This window comes from Pristiophorus japonicus, unplaced genomic scaffold (assembly GCF_044704955.1).
Source record: "Pristiophorus japonicus isolate sPriJap1 unplaced genomic scaffold, sPriJap1.hap1 HAP1_SCAFFOLD_539, whole genome shotgun sequence".
NCBI lineage: Eukaryota > Metazoa > Chordata > Chondrichthyes > Pristiophoridae > Pristiophorus > Pristiophorus japonicus.
The window spans coordinates 102499-124340 of record NW_027254446.1 but is presented as its reverse complement, the minus strand read 5'-3'; the positions used below and the strand labels follow the sequence as shown (position 1 = coordinate 124340).

At 51.9% G+C, this 21842-nt stretch overlaps 8 non-coding genes across 8 annotated transcripts; all 8 read right to left on the bottom strand.

Moving 5' to 3' along the window:
- Positions 1–998: 998 nt before the first annotated feature.
- Positions 999–1070, bottom strand: trnam-cau (transfer RNA methionine (anticodon CAU)). The gene has a single exon. It is a non-coding gene; the product is annotated as a tRNA-Met (tRNA).
- Positions 1071–3554: 2484 nt separating this feature from the next.
- Positions 3555–3626, bottom strand: trnam-cau (transfer RNA methionine (anticodon CAU)). The gene has a single exon. It is a non-coding gene; the product is annotated as a tRNA-Met (tRNA).
- Positions 3627–6110: 2484 nt separating this feature from the next.
- trnam-cau (transfer RNA methionine (anticodon CAU)) lies at positions 6111–6182 on the bottom strand. The gene has a single exon. It is a non-coding gene; the product is annotated as a tRNA-Met (tRNA).
- A 2484-nt stretch (positions 6183–8666) lies between these two features.
- On the bottom strand, positions 8667–8738 carry trnam-cau (transfer RNA methionine (anticodon CAU)). Its single transcript has one exon. It is a non-coding gene; the product is annotated as a tRNA-Met (tRNA).
- A 2484-nt stretch (positions 8739–11222) lies between these two features.
- Positions 11223–11294, bottom strand: trnam-cau (transfer RNA methionine (anticodon CAU)). The gene has a single exon. It is a non-coding gene; the product is annotated as a tRNA-Met (tRNA).
- Positions 11295–13778: 2484 nt separating this feature from the next.
- trnam-cau (transfer RNA methionine (anticodon CAU)) lies at positions 13779–13850 on the bottom strand. Its single transcript has one exon. It is a non-coding gene; the product is annotated as a tRNA-Met (tRNA).
- A 2484-nt stretch (positions 13851–16334) lies between these two features.
- On the bottom strand, positions 16335–16406 carry trnam-cau (transfer RNA methionine (anticodon CAU)). Its single transcript has one exon. It is a non-coding gene; the product is annotated as a tRNA-Met (tRNA).
- Positions 16407–20168: 3762 nt separating this feature from the next.
- On the bottom strand, positions 20169–20240 carry trnam-cau (transfer RNA methionine (anticodon CAU)). The gene has a single exon. It is a non-coding gene; the product is annotated as a tRNA-Met (tRNA).
- Between the last annotated feature and the right edge of the window lie 1602 nt (positions 20241–21842).

The following is a 21842-nucleotide window of genomic DNA, read 5'->3' as shown; positions in this document are numbered from 1 at the left end:
TGGCTGTTCAGTCCAATACAGGAATTACAGTCTCTGTCACAGCTGGGGCAGACAGTGGTTAAAGGAAAGGGTGGGTGGGGAGTCTGGTTTGCCGCACGCTCCTTCCGCTGCCTGCGCTTGTTCTCGGCGGCGAGACTCGAGGTGCTCAGCGCCCTCCCGGATGCTCTTCCTCCACTTAGGGCGCTCTTTGGCAAGAGATTCCCAGGTGTCGGTGGGGATGTTGCACTTTATCAAGGAGGCTTTGAGGATGTCCTTCAAACGTTCCCTCTGCCCACCTGCGGCTCACTTGCCGTGTAGGATTCCGTGGGAGTCTTGTGTCGAGAATGCGGACAATGTGGCCCGCCCAATGGAGCTGGTCGAGTGTGGTCACTGCTTCGATGCTGGGGATGTTGGCTTGATCGAGAGCACTGACGTTGAAGCGTCTATCCTCCCAGGGGATTTGCAGGATGTTGTGGTATTTCTCCAGCGATTTGAGGTGATTGCTGTATATGGTCCATGTCTCTGAGCCACCCAGGAGGCCGGATATCACTACAGCCCTGTATACCATGAGCTTGGTGCCAGATTTGAAGGCCTGATCTTGGAACACTGTCTTCCTCCGGCGGCCGAAGGCCCAACAGCCTGTATCCTGCAATATTTACAGGACATCCTCTCTCGTCAACACTAACATTGTCCTTAACCAATACTGCCACCCCAACTGCTACCATTCATGTACACCCGATATCCAGCTATATTTACGGCCCACGCCTGCCCTTTGAGCCAGATCCAAGTTATTGCCACAGCATCATATTCCGATTTGCTTGCAGATCAGCAAAACTTATTTAGTAAAAGAAGAGGAAACAATAAGACTTTTAATATCAAGCTCATATTTTATGAGTGTGCTCTATCAGCCAAAGCTCCTCAAATTAATCGAAAGAGAATGATTTTGGAGATGCATCCTTGTCAAGGCTGGGATTAGTTGCAGGGCAAGTGTTGGCTGCAACCACATTAAAAGTTGCCTTTAGCAGAGGATGGTTTCGATCCATCGACCTCTGGGTTATGGGCCCAGCACGCTTCCGCTGCGCCACTCTGCTGCTGGTGTTGGAACTGATGAATTGCACCTCCTTGTGCTGGGACATGGCTGGCTGCGGTTGCGTGTGATTGACAGCTGCTCTAGTGAGCGGATTGGGCCGCGGGGTCACTTGGTGGATGGGCGTGATTAACCACTGCTCCAGTCATCACCAGAGGCAGTCCCTCGAAATCGAGGAAGACTTGCTTCCACTCTAAAAGTGAGTTCTCAGGTGGCTGTTCAGTCCAATACAGGAATTACAGTCTCTGTCACAGCTGGGGCAGACAGTGGTTAAAGGAAAGGGTGGGTGGGGAGTCTGGTTTGCCGCACGCTCCTTCCGCTGCCTGCGCTTGTTCTCGGCGGCGAGACTCGAGGTGCTCAGCGCCCTCCCGGATGCTCTTCCTCCACTTAGGGCGCTCTTTGGCAAGAGATTCCCAGGTGTCGGTGGGGATGTTGCACTTTATCAAGGAGGCTTTGAGGATGTCCTTCAAACGTTCCCTCTGCCCACCTGCGGCTCACTTGCCGTGTAGGATTCCGTGGGAGTCTTGTGTCGAGAATGCGGACAATGTGGCCCGCCCAATGGAGCTGGTCGAGTGTGGTCAGTGCTTCGATGCTGGGGATGTTGGCTTGATCGAGAGCACTGACGTTGAAGCGTCCATCCTCCCAGGGGATTTGCAGGATGTTGTGGTATTTCTCCAGCGATTTGAGGTGATTGCTGTATATGGTCCATGTCTCTGAGCCACCCAGGAGGCCGGATATCACTACAGCCCTGTATACCATGAGCTTGGTGCCAGATTTGAAGGCCTGATCTTGGAACACTGTCTTCCTCCGGCGGCCGAAGGCCCAACAGCCTGTATCCTGCAATATTTACAGGACATCCTCTCTCGTCAACACTAACATTGTCCTTAACCAATACTGCCACCCCAACTGCTACCATTCATGTACACCCGATATCCAGCTATATTTACGGCCCACGCCTGCCCTTTGAGCCAGATCCCAGTTATTGCCACAGCATCATATTCCGATTTGCTTGCAGATCAGCAAAACTTATTTAGTAAAAGAAGAGGAAACAATAAGACTTTTAATATCAAGCTCATATTTTATGAGTGTGCTCTATCAGCCAAAGCTCCTCAAATTAATTGAAAGAGAATGATTTTGGAGATGCATCCTTGTCAAGGCTGGGATTAGTTGCAGGGCAAGTGTTGGCTGCAACCACATTAAAAGTTGTCTTTAGCAGAGGATGGTTTCGATCCATCGACCTCTGGCTTATGGGCCCAGCACGCTTCCGCTGCGCCACTCTGCTGCTGGTGTTGGAACTGATGAATTGCACCTCCTTGTGCTGGGACATGGCTGGCTGCGGTTGCGTGTGATTGACAGCTGCTCGAGTGAGCGGATTGGGCCGCGGGGTCACGTGGTGGATGGGCGTGATTAACCACTGCTCCAGTCATCACCAGAGGCAGTCCCTCGAAATCGAGGAAGACTTGCTTCCACTCTAAAAGTGAGTTCTCAGGTGGCTGTTCAGTCCAATACAGGAATTACAGTCTCTGTCACAGCTGGGGCAGACAGTGGTTAAAGGAAAGGGTGGGTGGGGAGTCTGGTTTGCCGCACGCTCCTTCCGCTGCCTGCGCTTGTTCTCGGCGGCGAGACTCGAGGTGCTCAGCGCCCTCCCGGATGCTCTTCCTCCACTTAGGGCGCTCTTTGGCAAGAGATTCCCAGGTGTCGGTGGGGATGTTGCACTTTATCAAGGAGGCTTTGAGGATGTCCTTGAAACGTTCCCTCTGCCCACCTGCGGCTCACTTGCCGTGTAGGATTCCGTGGGAGTCTTGTGTCGAGAATGCGGACAATGTGGCCCGCCCAATGGAGCTGGTCGAGTGTGGTCAATGCTTCGATGCTGGGGATGTTGGCTTGATCGAGAGCACTGACGTTGAAGCGTCTATCCTCCCAGGGGATTTGCAGGATGTTGTGGTATTTCTCCAGCGATTTGAGGTGATTGCTGTATATGGTCCATGTCTCTGAGCCACCCAGGAGGCCGGATATCACTACAGCCCTGTATACCATGAGCTTGGTGCCAGATTTGAAGGCCTGATCTTGGAACACTGTCTTCCTCCGGCGGCCGAAGGCCCAACAGCCTGTATCCTGCAATATTTACAGGACATCCTCTCTCGTCAACACTAACATTGTCCTTAACCAATACTGCCACCCCAACTGCTACCATTCATGTACACCCGATATCCAGCTATATTTACGGCCCACGCCTGCCCTTTGAGCCAGATCCAAGTTATTGCCACAGCATCATATTCCGATTTGCTTGCAGATCAGCAAAACTTATTTAGTAAAAGAAGAGGAAACAATAAGACTTTTAATATCAAGCTCATATTTTATGAGTGTGCTCTATCAGCCAAAGCTCCTCAAATTAATCGAAAGAGAATGATTTTGGAGATGCATCCTTGTCAAGGCTGGGATTAGTTGCAGGGCAAGTGTTGGCTGCAACCACATTAAAAGTTGTCTTTAGCAGAGGATGGTTTCGATCCATCGACCTCTGGGTTATGGGCCCAGCACGCTTCCGCTGCGCCACTCTGCTGCTGGTGTTGGAACTGATGAATTGCACCTCCTTGTGCTGGGACATGGCTGGCTGCGGTTGCGTGTGATTGACAGCTGCTCTAGTGAGCGGATTGGGCCGCGGGGTCACTTGGTGGATGGGCGTGATTAACCACTGCTCCAGTCATCACCAGAGGCAGTCCCTCGAAATCGAGGAAGACTTGCTTCCACTCTAAAAGTGAGTTCTCAGGTGGCTGTTCAGTCCAATACAGGAATTACAGTCTCTGTCACAGCTGGGGCAGACAGTGGTTAAAGGAAAGGGTGGGTGGGGAGTCTGGTTTGCCGCACGCTCCTTCCGCTGCCTGCGCTTGTTCTCGGCGGCGAGACTCGAGGTGCTCAGCGCCCTCCCGGATGCTCTTCCTCCACTTAGGGCGCTCTTTGGCAAGAGATTCCCAGGTGTCGGTGGGGATGTTGCACTTTATCAAGGAGGCTTTGAGGATGTCCTTCAAACGTTCCCTCTGCCCACCTGCGGCTCACTTGCCGTGTAGGATTCCGTGGGAGTCTTGTGTCGAGAATGCGGACAATGTGGCCCGCCCAATGGAGCTGGTCGAGTGTGGTCAGTGCTTCGATGCTGGGGATGTTGGCTTGATCGAGAGCACTGATGTTGAAGCGTCCATCCTCCCAGGGGATTTGCAGGATGTTGTGGTATTTCTCCAGCGATTTGAGGTGATTGCTGTATATGGTCCATGTCTCTGAGCCACCCAGGAGGCCGGATATCACTACAGCCCTGTATACCATGAGCTTGGTGCCAGATTTGAAGGCCTGATCTTGGAACACTGTCTTCCTCCGGCGGCCGAAGGCCCAACAGCCTGTATCCTGCAATATTTACAGGACATCCTCTCTCGTCAACACTAACATTGTCCTTAACCAATACTGCCACCCCAACTGCTACCATTCATGTACACCCGATATCCAGCTATATTTACGGCCCACGCCTGCCCTTTGAGCCAGATCCCAGTTATTGCCACAGCATCATATTCCGATTTGCTTGCAGATCAGCAAAACTTATTTAGTAAAAGAAGAGGAAACAATAAGACTTTTAATATCAAGCTCATATTTTATGAGTGTGCTCTATCAGCCAAAGCTCCTCAAATTAATTGAAAGAGAATGATTTTGGAGATGCATCCTTGTCAAGGCTGGGATTAGTTGCAGGGCAAGTGTTGGCTGCAACCACATTAAAAGTTGTCTTTAGCAGAGGATGGTTTCGATCCATCGACCTCTGGCTTATGGGCCCAGCACGCTTCCGCTGCGCCACTCTGCTGCTGGTGTTGGAACTGATGAATTGCACCTCCTTGTGCTGGGACATGGCTGGCTGCGGTTGCGTGTGATTGACAGCTGCTCTAGTGAGCGGATTGGGCCGCGGGGTCACTTGGTGGATGGGCGTGATTAACCACTGCTCCAGTCATCACCAGAGGCAGTCCCTCGAAATCGAGGAAGACTTGCTTCCACTCTAAAAGTGAGTTCTCAGGTGGCTGTTCAGTCCAATACAGGAATTACAGTCTCTGTCACAGCTGGGGCAGACAGTGGTTAAAGGAAAGGGTGGGTGGGGAGTCTGGTTTGCCGCACGCTCCTTCCGCTGCCTGCGCTTGTTCTCGGCGGCGAGACTCGAGGTGCTCAGCGCCCTCCCGGATGCTCTTCCTCCACTTAGGGCGCTCTTTGGCAAGAGATTCCCAGGTGTCGGTGGGGATGTTGCACTTTATCAAGGAGGCTTTGAGGATGTCCTTGAAACGTTCCCTCTGCCCACCTGCGGCTCACTTGCCGTGTAGGATTCCGTGGGAGTCTTGTGTCGAGAATGCGGACAATGTGGCCCGCCCAATGGAGCTGGTCGAGTGTGGTCAATGCTTCGATGCTGGGGATGTTGGCTTGATCGAGAGCACTGACGTTGAAGCGTCTATCCTCCCAGGGGATTTGCAGGATGTTGTGGTATTTCTCCAGCGATTTGAGGTGATTGCTGTATATGGTCCATGTCTCTGAGCCACCCAGGAGGCCGGATATCACTACAGCCCTGTATACCATGAGCTTGGTGCCAGATTTGAAGGCCTGATCTTGGAACACTGTCTTCCTCCGGCGGCCGAAGGCCCAACAGCCTGTATCCTGCAATATTTACAGGACATCCTCTCTCGTCAACACTAACATTGTCCTTAACCAATACTGCCACCCCAACTGCTACCATTCATGTACACCCGATATCCAGCTATATTTACGGCCCACGCCTGCCCTTTGAGCCAGATCCAAGTTATTGCCACAGCATCATATTCCGATTTGCTTGCAGATCAGCAAAACTTATTTAGTAAAAGAAGAGGAAACAATAAGACTTTTAATATCAAGCTCATATTTTATGAGTGTGCTCTATCAGCCAAAGCTCCTCAAATTAATCGAAAGAGAATGATTTTGGAGATGCATCCTTGTCAAGGCTGGGATTAGTTGCAGGGCAAGTGTTGGCTGCAACCACATTAAAAGTTGCCTTTAGCAGAGGATGGTTTCGATCCATCGACCTCTGGGTTATGGGCCCAGCACGCTTCCGCTGCGCCACTCTGCTGCTGGTGTTGGAACTGATGAATTGCACCTCCTTGTGCTTGGACATGGCTGGCTGCGGTTGCGTGTGATTGACAGCTGCTCTAGTGAGCGGATTGGGCCGCGGGGTCACTTGGTGGATGGGCGTGATTAACCACTGCTCCAGTCATCACCAGAGGCAGTCCCTCGAAATCGAGGAAGACTTGCTTCCACTCTAAAAGTGAGTTCTCAGGTGGCTGTTCAGTCCAATACAGGAATTACAGTCTCTGTCACAGCTGGGGCAGACAGTGGTTAAAGGAAAGGGTGGGTGGGGAGTCTGGTTTGCCGCACGCTCCTTCCGCTGCCTGCGCTTGTTCTCGGCGGCGAGACTCGAGGTGCTCAGCGCCCTCCCGGATGCTCTTCCTCCACTTAGGGCGCTCTTTGGCAAGAGATTCCCAGGTGTCGGTGGGGATGTTGCACTTTATCAAGGAGGCTTTGAGGATGTCCTTGAAACGTTCCCTCTGCCCACCTGTGGCTCACTTGCCGTGTAGGATTCCGTGGGAGTCTTGTGTCGAGAATGCGGACAATGTGGCCCGCCCAATGGAGCTGGTCGAGTGTGGTCAGTGCTTCGATGCTGGGGATGTTGGCTTGATCGAGAGCACTGACGTTGAAGCGTCCATCCTCCCAGGGGATTTGCAGGATGTTGTGGTATTTCTCCAGCGATTTGAGGTGATTGCTGTATATGGTCCATGTCTCTGAGCCACCCAGGAGGCCGGATATCACTACAGCCCTGTATACCATGAGCTTGGTGCCAGATTTGAAGGCCTGATCTTGGAACACTGTCTTCCTCCGGCGGCCGAAGGCCCAACAGCCTGTATCCTGCAATATTTACAGGACATCCTCTCTCGTCAACACTAACATTGTCCTTAACCAATACTGCCACCCCAACTGCTACCATTCATGTACACCCGATATCCAGCTATATTTACGGCCCACGCCTGCCCTTTGAGCCAGATCCAAGTTATTGCCACAGCATCATATTCCGATTTGCTTGCAGATCAGCAAAACTTATTTAGTAAAAGAAGAGGAAACAATAAGACTTTTAATATCAAGCTCATATTTTATGAGTGTGCTCTATCAGCCAAAGCTCCTCAAATTAATTGAAAGAGAATGATTTTGGAGATGCATCCTTGTCAAGGCTGGGATTAGTTGCAGGGCAAGTGTTGGCTGCAACCACATTAAAAGTTGCCTTTAGCAGAGGATGGTTTCTATCCATCGACCTCTGGGTTATGGGCCCAGCACGCTTCCGCTGCGCCACTCTGCTGCTGGTGTTGGAACTGATGAATTGCACCTCCTTGTGCTGGGACATGGCTGGCTGCGGTTGCGTGTGATTGACAGCTGCTCGAGTGAGCGGATTGGGCCGCGGGGTCACGTGGTGGATGGGCGTGATTAACCACTGCTCCAGTCATCACCAGAGGCAGTCCCTCGAAATCGAGGAAGACTTGCTTCCACTCTAAAAGTGAGTTCTCAGGTGGCTGTTCAGTCCAATACAGGAATTACAGTCTCTGTCACAGCTGGGGCAGACAGTGGTTAAAGGAAAGGGTGGGTGGGGAGTCTGGTTTGCCGCACGCTCCTTCCGCTGCCTGCGCTTGTTCTCGGCGGCGAGACTCGAGGTGCTCAGCGCCCTCCCGGATGCTCTTCCTCCACTTAGGGCGCTCTTTGGCAAGAGATTCCCAGGTGTCGGTGGGGATGTTGCACTTTATCAAGGAGGCTTTGAGGATGTCCTTCAAACGTTCCCTCTGCCCACCTGCGGCTCACTTGCCGTGTAGGATTCCGTGGGAGTCTTGTGTCGAGAATGCGGACAATGTGGCCCGCCCAATGGAGCTGGTCGAGTGTGGTCACTGCTTCGATGCTGGGGATGTTGGCTTGATCGAGAGCACTGACGTTGAAGCGTCTATCCTCCCAGGGGATTTGCAGGATGTTGTGGTATTTCTCCAGCGATTTGAGGTGATTGCTGTATATGGTCCATGTCTCTGAGCCACCCAGGAGGCCGGATATCACTACAGCCCTGTATACCATGAGCTTGGTGCCAGATTTGAAGGCCTGATCTTGGAACACTGTCTTCCTCCGGCGGCCGAAGGCCCAACAGCCTGTATCCTGCAATATTTACAGGACATCCTCTCTCGTCAACACTAACATTGTCCTTAACCAATACTGCCACCCCAACTGCTACCATTCATGTACACCCGATATCCAGCTATATTTACGGCCCACGCCTGCCCTTTGAGCCAGATCCAAGTTATTGCCACAGCATCATATTCCGATTTGCTTGCAGATCAGCAAAACTTATTTAGTAAAAGAAGAGGAAACAATAAGACTTTTAATATCAAGCTCATATTTTATGAGTGTGCTCTATCAGCCAAAGCTCCTCAAATTAATCGAAAGAGAATGATTTTGGAGATGCATCCTTGTCAAGGCTGGGATTAGTTGCAGGGCAAGTGTTGGCTGCAACCACATTAAAAGTTGCCTTTAGCAGAGGATGGTTTCGATCCATCGACCTCTGGGTTATGGGCCCAGCACGCTTCCGCTGCGCCACTCTGCTGCTGGTGTTGGAACTGATGAATTGCACCTCCTTGTGCTGGGACATGGCTGGCTGCGGTTGCGTGTGATTGACAGCTGCTCTAGTGAGCGGATTGGGCCGCGGGGTCACTTGGTGGATGGGCGTGATTAACCACTGCTCCAGTCATCACCAGAGGCAGTCCCTCGAAATCGAGGAAGACTTGCTTCCACTCTAAAAGTGAGTTCTCAGGTGGCTGTTCAGTCCAATACAGGAATTACAGTCTCTGTCACAGCTGGGGCAGACAGTGGTTAAAGGAAAGGGTGGGTGGGGAGTCTGGTTTGCCGCACGCTCCTTCCGCTGCCTGCGCTTGTTCTCGGCGGCGAGACTCGAGGTGCTCAGCGCCCTCCCGGATGCTCTTCCTCCACTTAGGGCGCTCTTTGGCAAGAGATTCCCAGGTGTCGGTGGGGATGTTGCACTTTATCAAGGAGGCTTTGAGGATGTCCTTCAAACGTTCCCTCTGCCCACCTGCGGCTCACTTGCCGTGTAGGATTCCGTGGGAGTCTTGTGTCGAGAATGCGGACAATGTGGCCCGCCCAATGGAGCTGGTCGAGTGTGGTCAGTGCTTCGATGCTGGGGATGTTGGCTTGATCGAGAGCACTGACGTTGAAGCGTCCATCCTCCCAGGGGATTTGCAGGATGTTGTGGTATTTCTCCAGCGATTTGAGGTGATTGCTGTATATGGTCCATGTCTCTGAGCCACCCAGGAGGCCGGATATCACTACAGCCCTGTATACCATGAGCTTGGTGCCAGATTTGAAGGCCTGATCTTGGAACACTGTCTTCCTCCGGCGGCCGAAGGCCCAACAGCCTGTATCCTGCAATATTTACAGGACATCCTCTCTCGTCAACACTAACATTGTCCTTAACCAATACTGCCACCCCAACTGCTACCATTCATGTACACCCGATATCCAGCTATATTTACGGCCCACGCCTGCCCTTTGAGCCAGATCCCAGTTATTGCCACAGCATCATATTCCGATTTGCTTGCAGATCAGCAAAACTTATTTAGTAAAAGAAGAGGAAACAATAAGACTTTTAATATCAAGCTCATATTTTATGAGTGTGCTCTATCAGCCAAAGCTCCTCAAATTAATTGAAAGAGAATGATTTTGGAGATGCATCCTTGTCAAGGCTGGGATTAGTTGCAGGGCAAGTGTTGGCTGCAACCACATTAAAAGTTGTCTTTAGCAGAGGATGGTTTCGATCCATCGACCTCTGGCTTATGGGCCCAGCACGCTTCCGCTGCGCCACTCTGCTGCTGGTGTTGGAACTGATGAATTGCACCTCCTTGTGCTGGGACATGGCTGGCTGCGGTTGCGTGTGATTGACAGCTGCTCGAGTGAGCGGATTGGGCCGCGGGGTCACGTGGTGGATGGGCGTGATTAACCACTGCTCCAGTCATCACCAGAGGCAGTCCCTCGAAATCGAGGAAGACTTGCTTCCACTCTAAAAGTGAGTTCTCAGGTGGCTGTTCAGTCCAATACAGGAATTACAGTCTCTGTCACAGCTGGGGCAGACAGTGGTTAAAGGAAAGGGTGGGTGGGGAGTCTGGTTTGCCGCACGCTCCTTCCGCTGCCTGCGCTTGTTCTCGGCGGCGAGACTCGAGGTGCTCAGCGCCCTCCCGGATGCTCTTCCTCCACTTAGGGCGCTCTTTGGCAAGAGATTCCCAGGTGTCGGTGGGGATGTTGCACTTTATCAAGGAGGCTTTGAGGATGTCCTTGAAACGTTCCCTCTGCCCACCTGCGGCTCACTTGCCGTGTAGGATTCCGTGGGAGTCTTGTGTCGAGAATGCGGACAATGTGGCCCGCCCAATGGAGCTGGTCGAGTGTGGTCAATGCTTCGATGCTGGGGATGTTGGCTTGATCGAGAGCACTGACGTTGAAGCGTCTATCCTCCCAGGGGATTTGCAGGATGTTGTGGTATTTCTCCAGCGATTTGAGGTGATTGCTGTATATGGTCCATGTCTCTGAGCCACCCAGGAGGCCGGATATCACTACAGCCCTGTATACCATGAGCTTGGTGCCAGATTTGAAGGCCTGATCTTGGAACACTGTCTTCCTCCGGCGGCCGAAGGCCCAACAGCCTGTATCCTGCAATATTTACAGGACATCCTCTCTCGTCAACACTAACATTGTCCTTAACCAATACTGCCACCCCAACTGCTACCATTCATGTACACCCGATATCCAGCTATATTTACGGCCCACGCCTGCCCTTTGAGCCAGATCCAAGTTATTGCCACAGCATCATATTCCGATTTGCTTGCAGATCAGCAAAACTTATTTAGTAAAAGAAGAGGAAACAATAAGACTTTTAATATCAAGCTCATATTTTATGAGTGTGCTCTATCAGCCAAAGCTCCTCAAATTAATCGAAAGAGAATGATTTTGGAGATGCATCCTTGTCAAGGCTGGGATTAGTTGCAGGGCAAGTGTTGGCTGCAACCACATTAAAAGTTGTCTTTAGCAGAGGATGGTTTCGATCCATCGACCTCTGGGTTATGGGCCCAGCACGCTTCCGCTGCGCCACTCTGCTGCTGGTGTTGGAACTGATGAATTGCACCTCCTTGTGCTGGGACATGGCTGGCTGCGGTTGCGTGTGATTGACAGCTGCTCTAGTGAGCGGATTGGGCCGCGGGGTCACTTGGTGGATGGGCGTGATTAACCACTGCTCCAGTCATCACCAGAGGCAGTCCCTCGAAATCGAGGAAGACTTGCTTCCACTCTAAAAGTGAGTTCTCAGGTGGCTGTTCAGTCCAATACAGGAATTACAGTCTCTGTCACAGCTGGGGCAGACAGTGGTTAAAGGAAAGGGTGGGTGGGGAGTCTGGTTTGCCGCACGCTCCTTCCGCTGCCTGCGCTTGTTCTCGGCGGCGAGACTCGAGGTGCTCAGCGCCCTCCCGGATGCTCTTCCTCCACTTAGGGCGCTCTTTGGCAAGAGATTCCCAGGTGTCGGTGGGGATGTTGCACTTTATCAAGGAGGCTTTGAGGATGTCCTTCAAACGTTCCCTCTGCCCACCTGCGGCTCACTTGCCGTGTAGGATTCCGTGGGAGTCTTGTGTCGAGAATGCGGACAATGTGGCCCGCCCAATGGAGCTGGTCGAGTGTGGTCAGTGCTTCGATGCTGGGGATGTTGGCTTGATCGAGAGCACTGATGTTGAAGCGTCCATCCTCCCAGGGGATTTGCAGGATGTTGTGGTATTTCTCCAGCGATTTGAGGTGATTGCTGTATATGGTCCATGTCTCTGAGCCACCCAGGAGGCCGGATATCACTACAGCCCTGTATACCATGAGCTTGGTGCCAGATTTGAAGGCCTGATCTTGGAACACTGTCTTCCTCCGGCGGCCGAAGGCCCAACAGCCTGTATCCTGCAATATTTACAGGACATCCTCTCTCGTCAACACTAACATTGTCCTTAACCAATACTGCCACCCCAACTGCTACCATTCATGTACACCCGATATCCAGCTATATTTACGGCCCACGCCTGCCCTTTGAGCCAGATCCCAGTTATTGCCACAGCATCATATTCCGATTTGCTTGCAGATCAGCAAAACTTATTTAGTAAAAGAAGAGGAAACAATAAGACTTTTAATATCAAGCTCATATTTTATGAGTGTGCTCTATCAGCCAAAGCTCCTCAAATTAATTGAAAGAGAATGATTTTGGAGATGCATCCTTGTCAAGGCTGGGATTAGTTGCAGGGCAAGTGTTGGCTGCAACCACATTAAAAGTTGTCTTTAGCAGAGGATGGTTTCGATCCATCGACCTCTGGCTTATGGGCCCAGCACGCTTCCGCTGCGCCACTCTGCTGCTGGTGTTGGAACTGATGAATTGCACCTCCTTGTGCTGGGACATGGCTGGCTGCGGTTGCGTGTGATTGACAGCTGCTCTAGTGAGCGGATTGGGCCGCGGGGTCACTTGGTGGATGGGCGTGATTAACCACTGCTCCAGTCATCACCAGAGGCAGTCCCTCGAAATCGAGGAAGACTTGCTTCCACTCTAAAAGTGAGTTCTCAGGTGGCTGTTCAGTCCAATACAGGAATTACAGTCTCTGTCACAGCTGGGGCAGACAGTGGTTAAAGGAAAGGGTGGGTGGGGAGTCTGGTTTGCCGCACGCTCCTTCCGCTGCCTGCGCTTGTTCTCGGCGGCGAGACTCGAGGTGCTCAGCGCCCTCCCGGATGCTCTTCCTCCACTTAGGGCGCTCTTTGGCAAGAGATTCCCAGGTGTCGGTGGGGATGTTGCACTTTATCAAGGAGGCTTTGAGGATGTCCTTGAAACGTTCCCTCTGCCCACCTGCGGCTCACTTGCCGTGTAGGATTCCGTGGGAGTCTTGTGTCGAGAATGCGGACAATGTGGCCCGCCCAATGGAGCTGGTCGAGTGTGGTCAATGCTTCGATGCTGGGGATGTTGGCTTGATCGAGAGCACTGACGTTGAAGCGTCTATCCTCCCAGGGGATTTGCAGGATGTTGTGGTATTTCTCCAGCGATTTGAGGTGATTGCTGTATATGGTCCATGTCTCTGAGCCACCCAGGAGGCCGGATATCACTACAGCCCTGTATACCATGAGCTTGGTGCCAGATTTGAAGGCCTGATCTTGGAACACTGTCTTCCTCCGGCGGCCGAAGGCCCAACAGCCTGTATCCTGCAATATTTACAGGACATCCTCTCTCGTCAACACTAACATTGTCCTTAACCAATACTGCCACCCCAACTGCTACCATTCATGTACACCCGATATCCAGCTATATTTACGGCCCACGCCTGCCCTTTGAGCCAGATCCAAGTTATTGCCACAGCATCATATTCCGATTTGCTTGCAGATCAGCAAAACTTATTTAGTAAAAGAAGAGGAAACAATAAGACTTTTAATATCAAGCTCATATTTTATGAGTGTGCTCTATCAGCCAAAGCTCCTCAAATTAATTGAAAGAGAATGATTTTGGAGATGCATCCTTGTCAAGGCTGGGATTAGTTGCAGGGCAAGTGTTGGCTGCAACCACATTAAAAGTTGCCTTTAGCAGAGGATGGTTTCGATCCATCGACCTCTGGGTTATGGGCCCAGCACGCTTCCGCTGCGCCACTCTGCTGCTGGTGTTGGAACTGATGAATTGCACCTCCTTGTGCTGGGACATGGCTGGCTGCGGTTGCGTGTGATTGACAGCTGCTCGAGTGAGCGGATTGGGCCGCGGGGTCACGTGGTGGATGGGCGTGATTAACCACTGCTCCAGTCATCACCAGAGGCAGTCCCTCGAAATCGAGGAAGACTTGCTTCCACTCTAAAAGTGAGTTCTCAGGTGGCTGTTCAGTCCAATACAGGAATTACAGTCTCTGTCACAGCTGGGGCAGACAGTGGTTAAAGGAAAGGGTGGGTGGGGAGTCTGGTTTGCCGCACGCTCCTTCCGCTGCCTGCGCTTGTTCTCGGCGGCGAGACTCGAGGTGCTCAGCGCCCTCCCGGATGCTCTTCCTCCACTTAGGGCGCTCTTTGGCAAGAGATTCCCAGGTGTCGGTGGGGATGTTGCACTTTATCAAGGAGGCTTTGAGGATGTCCTTCAAACGTTCCCTCTGCCCACCTGCGGCTCACTTGCCGTGTAGGATTCCGTGGGAGTCTTGTGTCGAGAATGCGGACAATGTGGCCCGCCCAATGGAGCTGGTCGAGTGTGGTCAATGCTTCGATGCTGGGGATGTTGGCTTGATCGAGAGCACTGACGTTGAAGCGTCTATCCTCCCAGGGGATTTGCAGGATGTTGTGGTATTTCTCCAGCGATTTGAGGTGATTGCTGTATATGGTCCATGTCTCTGAGCCACCCAGGAGGCCGGATATCACTACAGCCCTGTATACCATGAGCTTGGTGCCAGATTTGAAGGCCTGATCTTGGAACACTGTCTTCCTCCGGCGGCCGAAGGCCCAACAGCCTGTATCCTGCAATATTTACAGGACATCCTCTCTCGTCAACACTAACATTGTCCTTAACCAATACTGCCACCCCAACTGCTACCATTCATGTACACCCGATATCCAGCTATATTTACGGCCCACGCCTGCCCTTTGAGCCAGATCCCAGTTATTGCCACAGCATCATATTCCGATTTGCTTGCAGATCAGCAAAACTTATTTAGTAAAAGAAGAGGAAACAATAAGACTTTTAATATCAAGCTCATATTTTATGAGTGTGCTCTATCAGCCAAAGCTCCTCAAATTAATTGAAAGAGAATGATTTTGGAGATGCATCCTTGTCAAGGCTGGGATTAGTTGCAGGGCAAGTGTTGGCTGCAACCACATTAAAAGTTGTCTTTAGCAGAGGATGGTTTCGATCCATCGACCTCTGGCTTATGGGCCCAGCACGCTTCCGCTGCGCCACTCTGCTGCTGGTGTTGGAACTGATGAATTGCACCTCCTTGTGCTGGGACATGGCTGGCTGCGGTTGCGTGTGATTGACAGCTGCTCTAGTGAGCGGATTGGGCCGCGGGGTCACGTGGTGGATGGGCGTGATTAACCACTGCTCCAGTCATCACCAGAGGCAGTCCCTCGAAATCGAGGAAGACTTGCTTCCACTCTAAAAGTGAGTTCTCAGGTGGCTGTTCAGTCCAATACAGGAATTACAGTCTCTGTCACAGCTGGGGCAGACAGTGGTTAAAGGAAAGGGTGGGTGGGGAGTCTGGTTTGCCGCACGCTCCTTCCGCTGCCTGCGCTTGTTCTCGGCGGCGAGACTCGAGGTGCTCAGCGCCCTCCCGGATGCTCTTCCTCCACTTAGGGCGCTCTTTGGCAAGAGATTCCCAGGTGTCGGTGGGGATGTTGCACTTTATCAAGGAGGCTTTGAGGATGTCCTTCAAACGTTCCCTCTGCCCACCTGCGGCTCACTTGCCGTGTAGGATTCCGTGGGAGTCTTGTGTCGAGAATGCGGACAATGTGGCCCGCCCAATGGAGCTGGTCGAGTGTGGTCAGTGCTTCGATGCTGGGGATGTTGGCTTGATCGAGAGCACTGATGTTGAAGCGTCCATCCTCCCAGGGGATTTGCAGGATGTTGTGGTATTTCTCCAGCGATTTGAGGTGATTGCTGTATATGGTCCATGTCTCTGAGCCACCCAGGAGGCCGGATATCACTACAGCCCTGTATACCATGAGCTTGGTGCCAGATTTGAAGGCCTGATCTTGGAACACTGTCTTCCTCCGGCGGCCGAAGGCCCAACAGCCTGTATCCTGCAATATTTACAGGACATCCTCTCTCGTCAACACTAACATTGTCCTTAACCAATACTGCCACCCCAACTGCTACCATTCATGTACACCCGATATCCAGCTATATTTACGGCCCACGCCTGCCCTTTGAGCCAGATCCCAGTTATTGCCACAGCATCATATTCCGATTTGCTTGCAGATCAGCAAAACTTATTTAGTAAAAGAAGAGGAAACAATAAGACTTTTAATATCAAGCTCATATTTTATGAGTGTGCTCTATCAGCCAAAGCTCCTCAAATTAATTGAAAGAGAATGATTTTGGAGATGCATCCTTGTCAAGGCTGGGATTAGTTGCAGGGCAAGTGTTGGCTGCAACCACATTAAAAGTTGTCTTTAGCAGAGGATGGTTTCGATCCATCGACCTCTGGGTTATGGGCCCAGCACGCTTCCGCTGCGCCACTCTGCTGCTGGTGTTGGAACTGATGAATTGCACCTCCTTGTGCTGGGACATGGCTGGTTGCGGTTGCGTGTGATTGACAGCTGCTCTAGTGAGCGGATTGGGCCGCGGGGTCACGTGGTGGATGGGCGTGATTAACCACTGCTCCAGTCATCACCAGAGGCAGTCCCTCGAAATCGAGGAAGACTTGCTTCCACTCTAAAAGTGAGTTCTCAGGTGGCTGTTCAGTCCAATACAGGAATTACAGTCTCTGTCACAGCTGGGGCAGACAGTGGTTAAAGGAAAGGGTGGGTGGGGAGTCTGGTTTGCCGCACGCTCCTTCCGCTGCCTGCGCTTGTTCTCGGCGGCGAGACTCGAGGTGCTCAGCGCCCTCCCGGATGCTCTTCCTCCACTTAGGGCGCTCTTTGGCAAGAGATTCCCAGGTGTCGGTGGGGATGTTGCACTTTATCAAGGAGGCTTTGAGGATGTCCTTGAAACGTTCCCTCTGCCCACCTGCGGCTCACTTGCCGTGTAGGATTCCGTGGGAGTCTTGTGTCGAGAATGCGGACAATGTGGCCCGCCCAATGGAGCTGGTCGAGTGTGGTCAATGCTTCGATGCTGGGGATGTTGGCTTGATCGAGAGCACTGACGTTGAAGCGTCTATCCTCCCAGGGGATTTGCAGGATGTTGTGGTATTTCTCCAGCGATTTGAGGTGATTGCTGTATATGGTCCATGTCTCTGAGCCACCCAGGAGGCCGGATATCACTACAGCCCTGTATACCATGAGCTTGGTGCCAGATTTGAAGGCCTGATCTTGGAACACTGTCTTCCTCCGGCGGCCGAAGGCCCAACAGCCTGTATCCTGCAATATTTACAGGACATCCTCTCTCGTCAACACTAACATTGTCCTTAACCAATACTGCCACCCCAACTGCTACCATTCATGTACACCCGATATCCAGCTATATTTACGGCCCACGCCTGCCCTTTGAGCCAGATCCAAGTTATTGCCACAGCATCATATTCCGATTTGCTTGCAGATCAGCAAAACTTATTTAGTAAAAGAAGAGGAAACAATAAGACTTTTAATATCAAGCTCATATTTTATGAGTGTGCTCTATCAGCCAAAGCTCCTCAAATTAATCGAAAGAGAATGATTTTGGAGATGCATCCTTGTCAAGGCTGGGATTAGTTGCAGGGCAAGTGTTGGCTGCAACCACATTAAAAGTTGTCTTTAGCAGAGGATGGTTTCGATCCATCGACCTCTGGCTTATGGGCCCAGCACGCTTCCGCTGCGCCACTCTGCTGCTGGTGTTGGAACTGATGAATTGCACCTCCTTGTGCTGGGACATGGCTGGCTGCGGTTGCGTGTGATTGACAGCTGCTCTAGTGAGCGGATTGGGCCGCGGGGTCACTTGGTGGATGGGCGTGATTAACCACTGCTCCAGTCATCACCAGAGGCAGTCCCTCGAAATCGAGGAAGACTTGCTTCCACTCTAAAAGTGAGTTCTCAGGTGGCTGTTCAGTCCAATACAGGAATTACAGTCTCTGTCACAGCTGGGGCAGACAGTGGTTAAAGGAAAGGGTGGGTGGGGAGTCTGGTTTGCCGCACGCTCCTTCCGCTGCCTGCGCTTGTTCTCGGCGGCGAGACTCGAGGTGCTCAGCGCCCTCCCGGATGCTCTTCCTCCACTTAGGGCGCTCTTTGGCAAGAGATTCCCAGGTGTCGGTGGGGATGTTGCACTTTATCAAGGAGGCTTTGAGGATGTCCTTCAAACGTTCCCTCTGCCCACCTGCGGCTCACTTGCCGTGTAGGATTCCGTGGGAGTCTTGTGTCGAGAATGCGGACAATGTGGCCCGCCCAATGGAGCTGGTCGAGTGTGGTCAGTGCTTCGATGCTGGGGATGTTGGCTTGATCGAGAGCACTGACGTTGAAGCGTCCATCCTCCCAGGGGATTTGCAGGATGTTGTGGTATTTCTCCAGCGATTTGAGGTGATTGCTGTATATGGTCCATGTCTCTGAGCCACCCAGGAGGCCGGATATCACTACAGCCCTGTATACCATGAGCTTGGTGCCAGATTTGAAGGCCTGATCTTGGAACACTGTCTTCCTCCGGCGGCCGAAGGCCCAACAGCCTGTATCCTGCAATATTTACAGGACATCCTCTCTCGTCAACACTAACATTGTCCTTAACCAATACTGCCACCCCAACTGCTACCATTCATGTACACCCGATATCCAGCTATATTTACGGCCCACGCCTGCCCTTTGAGCCAGATCCCAGTTATTGCCACAGCATCATATTCCGATTTGCTTGCAGATCAGCAAAACTTATTTAGTAAAAGAAGAGGAAACAATAAGACTTTTAATATCAAGCTCATATTTTATGAGTGTGCTCTATCAGCCAAAGCTCCTCAAATTAATTGAAAGAGAATGATTTTGGAGATGCATCCTTGTCAAGGCTGGGATTAGTTGCAGGGCAAGTGTTGGCTGCAACCACATTAAAAGTTGTCTTTAGCAGAGGATGGTTTCGATCCATCGACCTCTGGCTTATGGGCCCAGCACGCTTCCGCTGCGCCACTCTGCTGCTGGTGTTGGAACTGATGAATTGCACCTCCTTGTGCTGGGACATGGCTGGCTGCGGTTGCGTGTGATTGACAGCTGCTCTAGTGAGCGGATTGGGCCACGGGGTCACGTGGTGGATGGGCGTGATTAACCACTGCTCCAGTCATCACCAGAGGCAGTCCCTCGAAATCGAGGAAGACTTGCTTCCACTCTAAAAGTGAGTTCTCAGGTGGCTGTTCAGTCCAATACAGGAATTACAGTCTCTGTCACAGCTGGGGCAGACAGTGGTTAAAGGAAAGGGTGGGTGGGGAGTCTGGTTTGCCGCACGCTCCTTCCGCTGCCTGCGCTTGTTCTCGGCGGCGAGACTCGAGGTGCTCAGCGCCCTCCCGGATGCTCTTCCTCCACTTAGGGCGCTCTTTGGCAAGAGATTCCCAGGTGTCGGTGGGGATGTTGCACTTTATCAAGGAGGCTTTGAGGATGTCCTTCAAACGTTCCCTCTGCCCACCTGCGGCTCACTTGCCGTGTAGGATTCCGTGGGAGTCTTGTGTCGAGAATGCGGACAATGTGGCCCGCCCAATGGAGCTGGTCGAGTGTGGTCAGTGCTTCGATGCTGGGGATGTTGGCTTGATCGAGAGCACTGATGTTGAAGCGTCCATCCTCCCAGGGGATTTGCAGGATGTTGTGGTATTTCTCCAGCGATTTGAGGTGATTGCTGTATATGGTCCATGTCTCTGAGCCACCCAGGAGGCCGGATATCACTACAGCCCTGTATACCATGAGCTTGGTGCCAGATTTGAAGGCCTGATCTTGGAACACTGTCTTCCTCCGGCGGCCGAAGGCCCAACAGCCTGTATCCTGCAATATTTACAGGACATCCTCTCTCGTCAACACTAACATTGTCCTTAACCAATACTGCCACCCCAACTGCTACCATTCATGTACACCCGATATCCAGCTATATTTACGGCCCACGCCTGCCCTTTGAGCCAGATCCCAGTTATTGCCACAGCATCATATTCCGATTTGCTTGCAGATCAGCAAAACTTATTTAGTAAAAGAAGAGGAAACAATAAGACTTTTAATATCAAGCTCATATTTTATGAGTGTGCTCTATCAGCCAAAGCTCCTCAAATTAATTGAAAGAGAATGATTTTGGAGATGCATCCTTGTCAAGGCTGGGATTAGTTGCAGGGCAAGTGTTGGCTGCAACCACATTAAAAGTTGTCTTTAGCAGAGGATGGTTTCGATCCATCGACCTCTGGGTTATGGGCCCAGCACGCTTCCGCTGCGCCACTCTGCTGCTGGTGTTGGAACTGATGAATTGCACCTCCTTGTGCTGGGACATGGCTGGTTGCGGTTGCGTGTGATTGACAGCTGCTCTAGTGAGCGGATTGGGCCGCGGGGTCACGTGGTGGATGGGCGTGATTAACCACTGCTCCAGTCATCACCAGAGGCAGTCCCTCGAAATCGAGGAAGACTTGCTTCCACTCTAAAAGTGAGTTCTCAGGTGGCTGTTCAGTCCAATACAGGAATTACAGTCTCTGTCACAGCTGGGGCAGACAGTGGTTAAAGGAAAGGGTGGGTGGGGAGTCTGGTTTGCCGCACGCTCCTTCCGCTGCCTGCGCTTGTTCTCGGCGGCGAGACTCGAGGTGCTCAGCGCCCTCCCGGATGCTCTTCCTCCACTTAGGGCGCTCTTTGGCAAGAGATTCCCAGGTGTCGGTGGGGATGTTGCACTTTATCAAGGAGGCTTTGAGGATGTCCTTCAAACGTTCCCTCTGCCCACCTGCGGCTCACTTGCCGTGTAGGATTCCGTGGGAGTCTTGTGTCGAGAATGCGGACAATGTGGCCCGCCCAATGGAGCTGGTCGAGTGTGGTCAATGCTTCGATGCTGGGGATGTTGGCTTGATCGAGAGCACTGACGTTGAAGCGTCTATCCTCCCAGGGGATTTGCAGGATGTTGTGGTATTTCTCCAGCGATTTGAGGTGATTGCTGTATATGGTCCATGTCTCTGAGCCACCCAGGAGGCCGGATATCACTACAGCCCTGTATACCATGAGCTTGGTGCCAGATTTGAAGGCCTGATCTTGGAACACTGTCTTCCTCCGGCGGCCGAAGGCCCAACAGCCTGTATCCTGCAATATTTACAGGACATCCTCTCTCGTCAACACTAACATTGTCCTTAACCAATACTGCCACCCCAACTGCTACCATTCATGTACACCCGATATCCAGCTATATTTACGGCCCACGCCTGCCCTTTGAGCCAGATCCAAGTTATTGCCACAGCATCATATTCCGATTTGCTTGCAGATCAGCAAAACTTATTTAGTAAAAGAAGAGGAAACAATAAGACTTTTAATATCAAGCTCATATTTTATGAGTGTGCTCTATCAGCCAAAGCTCCTCAAATTAATCGAAAGAGAATGATTTTGGAGATGCATCCTTGTCAAGGCTGGGATTAGTTGCAGGGCAAGTGTTGGCTGCAACCACATTAAAAGTTGTCTTTAGCAGAGGATGGTTTCGATCCATCGACCTCTGGCTTATGGGCCCAGCACGCTTCCGCTGCGCCACTCTGCTGCTGGTGTTGGAACTGATGAATTGCACCTCCTTGTGCTGGGACATGGCTGGCTGCGGTTGCGTGTGATTGACAGCTGCTCTAGTGAGCGGATTGGGCCGCGGGGTCACTTGGTGGATGGGCGTGATTAACCACTGCTCCAGTCATCACCAGAGGCAGTCCCTCGAAATCGAGGAAGACTTGCTTCCACTCTAAAAGTGAGTTCTCAGGTGGCTGTTCAGTCCAATACAGGAATTACAGTCTCTGTCACAGCTGGGGCAGACAGTGGTTAAAGGAAAGGGTGGGTGGGGAGTCTGGTTTGCCGCACGCTCCTTCCGCTGCCTGCG